Source organism: Rissa tridactyla, chromosome 7 (assembly GCF_028500815.1).
Source record: "Rissa tridactyla isolate bRisTri1 chromosome 7, bRisTri1.patW.cur.20221130, whole genome shotgun sequence".
Taxonomy (NCBI): domain Eukaryota; kingdom Metazoa; phylum Chordata; class Aves; order Charadriiformes; family Laridae; genus Rissa; species Rissa tridactyla.
The window spans coordinates 24,111,603-24,119,013 of NC_071472.1; positions in this window are offsets into that span (position 1 = coordinate 24,111,603).

The window sequence follows — 7,411 nt, forward strand, 5'->3', positions numbered from 1 at the left end:
GCCTGCGGGGGGGCTATGAGGGAATGAGTGATCACGCCCCCGTCGCGCAGGCCACGCCCCTTCTCTCAGGCCACACCCCCGTCGCGTAGACCACGCCTCTCGCGCTCAGGCCACGCCCCCGTCGCTCAGGCCACGCCCCCGAAGGGCGAGGAGGGGGGACGGACACACACAGGTAGCGCGCGCAGGGAGGTGGCAGGGGCCGCTGTCGCGCTGTGTCCCCAAACCGTGGCGTCCCTGCCCGAGAAAGGCACTTCCGAGGGCGTTAATGGTTTGGGAGAACCCGCAGCAACTTACTGCCCTTCAGACAGGTGTTCCCTCACCCGGTGACCCCTCCCCAGCCGGGAAGGGGAATCGCGGAAAAACAAGGAAACATGAGGGCTGAAATATAAATAGATTTAACAGGATAAGACTAAATAATTAATGATAATACTGACGAAGCAGTATTGATCCCGACACCAATATCAAATACACAAGGATTATAGTCAGCCAATTCTATCAGCAGGAAGCCGCGCAGTCCCAGCAGGGGACAGCAAATGTGGGACACTGAGCGCTGAGGCTTCGGGAGGAAGGGAAGGGCTCAGGGCTGCGGCACCAGGGCAAGGACTTCTCAGGATCATCGCCATCAGGGGAGAGAGCAAATTATGCAGCAAACTTTCTGATTTATATTGAATGTGACATTCATGGTATGAAATAACCCTGTTGGCCAGCATGGGTCAAGTGCCCAGGTCTCGCTCCTCCTCATCCCCACACCTGGCAAGGCTTGAAAACGAGTCCTTGAATCCCACAGAGTGTAGCTGGCTATGAAGTGAATATTTTCACAAATTCAGATACTAGAGTCTTCCAACAGTGCAGTTTTCCCCAGCATTAGAAGAGAAGTTAGTCCTGTGTCACTCAAACCGGGACATTGGGAAATACTGTTCCCCAGCCAAGTCCCAAGGCGCTGGGAGGAGAACTGGTGGTGGGACAATGACACTGCTGCACAGATGACCTCGGTGACCCCTCGGCTGAAAGGGATGGGAGGTCTCGTGCCAAAGCTTCTCACTGGTTCCGTGAGTCAGGAAGAGTGGGAAGTTCAGGGCTTGGGCTTTAGGAAAGCAAGCCGCGGCTCACTGCAAATTAACTGCTTCCTGGTTCTTCGGCTGCAATAGGATGCGAGCGGACACCAGCCGTGTTGTGTCCCTCATGTCACTTTCCATCAGCCACCGTGTAATCGGATGTGAAGGATGCAGCTCGTGTGCTGCCCCTGCCTCCTCATTGCTGGCCAGGGACATCAAAGGCAACCCCAATTCCTGTCCCCTCTCTTACCGGGGCAGGCAGGACTACCGCTCCCCATTCCAGACTGGTGGGTGCCTGACTGTTAGAAGGAAGGCCCCTGTGTCTGGCTCTCCACACCATGCCAGATATACAAAGCCAAAGAGGTGGAAATCAATATCTACCTCCTTCTCCAGCTCTATGGGAGCCGGTGATCTGGGACAGTTTGCAGTTCCCCATCTAAACCACTTCCCACCCTGTGCTTGGGGCCTTCGATTTGGGTTGAGTTTGCCAGCTATTGCTAGCTGGGGACAGTGTAACACCTTCCACGCTGGCACCTTTGAGTGATCCCATTCTTGTATGGATTCTCGCTGTTCTCAAAGAAAAGGATGGTGAAGGTCCACCATTTGTCATCCCTTGTGTGATGCCAGCTGCTCCCAGCCTGGGGTGGGGAACCACCACGGAGAGAGGACCCCATTGCTCTGTGCAGAGAGAAGGATGCCCTGGTGCTTCTCACCGTTGTTCTCTGCTTGTGGCAGAGCTCCCTCAGCCTCCTTCAGTAGCGAAGGTGGTAAGCTACCTTGATGGCCTCCAGAAATGAAAGGTGGACCAGGAACGGAGACCACAATGAGGTGGCAAAGAGAGTATATGCGTGATAACCCAGCAACGTGTGCTTCTGCAGTCAAGACGTGCCCAGCCTGTTTGCACAAACCCCGCAGCCCACTCAGGCTCAGGGCTCAGATGACAGCAGCTGAGGACACGTGCACGTGCTGGAGCTGCCAAGAGCTCGGGCCAACCCTGCCACTCCTGCCTGCGGCTGAGATGGGGGATGCTGGAGGAGAGGGCATGCCTTAACCAGGCACATAGGGCAGGAGAAGGCACGTCCAGGAAACCACTCTCATGCCCACACAGCAGGCAGACGTGGCGGTGGCAAACCTTGCTGCTGCTCTTGGAGGTTTTGCTGGTCCTTGCCACAAGATGGGGCTGGGTAATGCTCAAGGAAAGTTGTTTTCTGCCTGCCTGCCACCATGGCTTGTCCCACGGAGCCGTATTATGAGCTCCAACAAGTCCCCATCTTGCCCAAGTCTCGCTGGAGAGTCTCGGAATGGCTGCTGACATCTCAAGGTATCACATTCAAAGCATCTCTGTAGACGCTGCTCCTGCCTCCGTACCGCTGCAACGCATGATTGCTGGAAACCATGTGGGCAGTTTTGCTTCCTCTCCTTTTTTGTTTTTGAGCTCCATGTTTGCCAACAGGACCGCCGGAGAAACCGGTCTGCTTCAGGAAGCATTGAGAGCTTTGTGTCTGGAAAGATCCATCTGCCCAGCCAGCCTGACCTCCAGTGCTGGTGAAGGAGTGGAAAACAGCAGAGAAACCTCTGAATGAATCAGAGACTGTGGCTTTCTAATGCTCAGCTCTTGACCAAGCTTTGAGATCTTGGAAATGCCTTGTTGAAATAAATGGGGAGGAAGAAGAAGGATCAAGGAGACATGAGGGGACACCTGTGCCCCATACCAGGTGTCTCCTATGTACTTAGGACCACATGCCCTGGGCTGGGGTTTCTTTGGTTTGCTGGAAAAGAAACTCCTGCAGAAAAGCGAGCAAGTGGAGGCTTAGTCCTGGCTTGTGCTGCCTTGCAGAGCATGTCCACTGCCATTCCAGGACAGCTTGGAGAGCTGGGTGGGCAGAAAACCATTGCTGTCACCTGCAGCGTTAGTCCCTGCAATGCTCTGCTGACGTGGCAGGGCTTGGCGCTGCTCCCTAACCTGTGACCAGTCTCCAATAATCAGATTTCTTCGTCTATTTATTTCCTGGTTTCAACTGTCAGATAAGACACCAGTCTGTTTTCTCCTTGGGCACTTGTATCACCTGTGGGTGAGCAGGGCAGCTCCTCGTTAGTGCTGCCGGGGAGATGGCCGTGCTTCAACCCTGTCCTGAACCTCATCTGGCGGAGGCTGTGGGGCATGTGCCAGGGTCTTCCTTGGCTCCCAGCTCATCATTTCGTTGCCTCCACCATGAGCCCTGGCCCTCAGATGCTGCAGGGCCTTGCCCCTGTGGGGCCCCTGGATCTTGCTCCCCTTCACTCCCCCAAGCCCTGCCTGCCTGTGACCCTGTGCTCCATAACTACCTCCAGCCCTGGGGCTCCTCAGCGTTGACTCCCACCCCCTCCCCATCCAGCCTCTGGGGCATCTTTGTGACTCCTCATCTCTGTCCCAGGTCCAAGCCCCCATGCCATGTTCCTGCCCTGGCTCTGTGTCACCCTGACCCCATGGTGACCCCCGGCACCCACAGCACTTCTTAAGGGACACCTCTCTCCATGAGGGATATTGGTGGACCATCTACCAGGGCTCTGCAAACACCAGCAGGTCTTAGTGGCCCTGGCCAACCTCACTTTCTGCTTGTGGCTCTGTAGGCTCCATTTATTGTCAGCCCCAAGCACCAAGGTTAGGTCTTGGGCTGTACCTTTACCTATCTCTGTCCCTTTCTAACCTCCCTGTGCATAGGTGGACCTTGGACCTACGCTGCAGGTAGCCTTTTGCCCAGTCATGTCTCCCAGATGGACCTTGGATCTACACTGCAGCCTTGTCTCTTGTTTGGCCTCCATCTCCTGCTGCTCCTAGGCTCCCCCAGGCTGAACCATACTCCTTAGATCATCTTGCCCAGGGCCGTTACCGGAGGCTGCCCATGCTGACACCATCTCCTCCCCTAGGCGCTCCTTTCGGGAGGGCACCCGTGGCTCATCCTGCCCCCAGCTCTCGTTGCTCTTTGGCAGGGAGCTGGGATGGAAGTGAATGCTGAGCACTGAGTCTTGAGCACAGCAAATGCTCAGTGGCACACCGGGCCTGTTTCGATATTAGAGACGAGTTATTTTTGTCCTTTTCAGCTTGAGCATCTCCATGCCTTCTGAACTGGTCAAGAGAAGTCCTTTCTGCCATGTCTTGCAGAGAAGGTTAAAAATCAGTGCCTTGCTGAAGGCCAATAACAGACTTTTGACCTCCAGCTCTCTGCTGGAGATGATGAGTATCGTCAAAGACAAGGCAGGGCTACCAATTTTTGCTGAGTGGAGGTTTGTCCCTCTGCTACCCTGATTACGTTTAGGCACTTTTATCGCCCTTCACACATCACTTATTCCCAGCCACGTGTTTACAGGAGAGATGAATACAGGCAAACTGAAATAAACCCGCAGACGTTCGTGCCTCGTGCCTTTCCTGCGCCACGTGGGAGGCTGGACTGAAAACCCGCAGAGGTCCCTTCCCACCAAGACCTCTGTGAGCCCATGTATGATGCGACCCAAGGCAGGTGAGCAGGGAGAAAACAGGTATAGCTGTTGCCTCTCGTCCAGTACAGCTCCAGGCACCTGATTTTGGGGCCTGGAGCTCAGGTAGGACATTTACAGCCCCCTCCCTGCAGCATTCAGCAGACACCCCTAGAGGGTACCTCATTTTTAGGCTTGAAACACGTGTAGTGCCCCACGCCTGATTCTGCCTTGCAGGAGATGCCTTACGAAGCCAGTTTCCTTAAAACTGCTCTAGGTCTTGCTCCATCTCTGACACAAAGTCCACCCCCAGTGGGTGGAAAGAGGTAAATCAGGTGTTTTTTTCCCAGAAGAAAGCCAGCAGTAGGTGTAGGACAGCAATGGAGAGCTGCCTTGCAAAGACTCTGGGGTTTGTAGGAGGTGGGGAGGAGAGGTCCAGGACAGCACTGGGGGCAAAGAGGGGCTGGAGGGCTTTGGCCGAACAAGAGACCGTGTGCGCGCTTCGCAAACCTGGGGTGTCCACGGGCTCTGGAAACTGCCTTCCTACGGCCCTGCCTGCCACTGAGACCCCCGAGAGCTGGGGATCCCACGGTGCTGGGACACCTTCCTCACACAGCTTCCCTTCTCCACTTGATAGAGACACTGGAGTGCAATTTCCAGGGCTGAGCTGGATCTTTGCCTGCCTTATTAAAAAGCTAAATTACTGGGTCTCTAGGTATGGTCTAGCAGGGTCATAAACACATGTATTAACACACTGCCCATCAAACTGACATCAGCTCTGCTGACCTGGGACATTTTGGATACCATTAGCTGCTTCTGCTTTGCCCCTTGGCAAGAACCGATCATGTTTCATTTCAAGAACTTATCCCTGGAATTTGCAAATTTGAAAAAAACCCCAACACATACGTGTCTGGGTCTGGCTTTCTATCCTTAACAGTTCTTGTCTGCAACATGCTGGCGTGTCGGGCAAGTCTCTCCAGGGAGAGGGGAGGAAATACTCGGCAGCGGAGGCTGTAGGGCTGTCAGGATGCTGAAGGGGTAACCAGGGAAGGGGATGGGCTGACTCTGGAGGACCATCACTCCATGCTCCTCTGTACCTGCGTGGGAACGACAGAGCTGTTCCCAGGAGGTCAAGCTCTGCCGGATTGGTACTGGAAAGAGCTGTTTGACGTCGACGTCCTAAATGGGGTATGAACGGTGAGGTGTCTGTGTTTGGTGACGGTTACTCACCCAGAGGGGGATGGCAGGAAGGGGTCAAAGGGGTCCTACAGGACAGAGCAATTAAACAGCAGGTCATGTTCAGTGTAGGTAATTGTAAAAGTGATGCAGGTGGGAATATGCAGTCCCACGCAGACACATAAAACATGGGGCTCTGAGCTGAGCCTTACCCCTCAGGAGTGACGTCTTATCCCTGAAAATGTCAACTCAGCAAGGATCAAAAAGATGGAAGAGAAGGGCAAACAAGGACAATCAAAGATCCAAATGACCACACTAGTGGTGGAAGCCAGGCTTCAAAACCAGATCGGAGGAGGTGGGGCTTTGTGCAGTGATGGTTGGGCTGTGCAACTCGTTGCTAAACGGTGCTAAACATTTACAGGGATTCAAGGGAAGCCTCGAAGAGCATAACTATGTAGGAACCATGTCTGGCTGAGGAATCCGCCTGGTCTGAAAGTAGTTGGAGGCCAGGAAAGTCCTCAGGTGAAGTATTAAATTTGCTTTCCTTGTCTTTAGTCTTCCTGGGGCTCTCGCCTCTCACTGTACCGCCACTCTGTGCCGTGGCACGTAGCTGCCTATACCACCAACACAGCCATCAAAAAACCCATGGTTTACCATGGTTTCCTCCCACTGGGACATAAACAGACTTGACTTTTAAGACAAACAATTTGTGGTAAAAAACAAAACATGGTTAGCTGTGATGTCTCTGTGCCTGTTTTAACAGTCTGTCCATTGTGCTCGTGGTTGCCTGCCTCTGCCACCCCTGTTTTCACAGACAGAGCTAAAGGTGGCTCTTGAGTGTAAGAGCAAAAACAAGGAAATGCAAGAGGCTGGCTGTTCCTGGATGGGGACCAGCATGGAGATCAGACTCTGGGAGGGGGGGAGGCTTATCTTGCAAAGCCCCATAGTCATGGCACGCAGGGCTACCTACGCAGGAAAAAAGGGGAGCTTTGTTCCATGCAGCGGGACAATGAAGGAGTTTGTTACGTCTTCCTGCTCAGTTTTTCGTTTTTCACTGGTGACTGCATGGCAAAACATCTCAATGTTGAAACAGAGTAGTTCAGGTGCCTCCAGTTCCGCCTGGCCTCTCTGGCTGCAGGTGTCAGGTAGGACTACATCTCCGGGGCTACATGGGCCTGGGTGCTCTGGGAGGTGCTGGGGCTGGCAGGTGTGCTGCAGAAGGGACATGATGTATGGAGACCACCAACATGAGCCAGTGGGTGAACGTTATCCTGCAGGCAGTGCAGCAGGAGGGGAGCATGGAAACTGCACTGGAAATGGTCATCTTTGGCAGAAAAAGGAGGTGGCCTGTAGACATGGTGGATCCCAGGACTTGGTGCCCCCCTGCACATGGTGGCTAACGAGCACCGTGGCCCATAAGCATAGTGAGCTGTGAGCACAGTGACATTTGGGGCACAGTGGCCTCCCCGGGCACAGCGTCCCTTTGGGCACGGTGGCCCAGGGGCACAGCAGCTCTCTGGGCAGGGTGGCCCGTGGGCACGGTGTTTCCTAGGATTTGGTGGCTCCCTGGGGGCGGTGACCCTCTGGGCACGGTGGTCCCTGCCCACGGGGACGGTGACCCTCCGGGCACGGTGCCGGCTGTCCCCTGCGCACACGCTGACCCTGGGACCGGGGGCTCGGCTCCACCATTCCCCGGCCGGTGCGTCGCCGGGGGCCGGTCCGAGGAG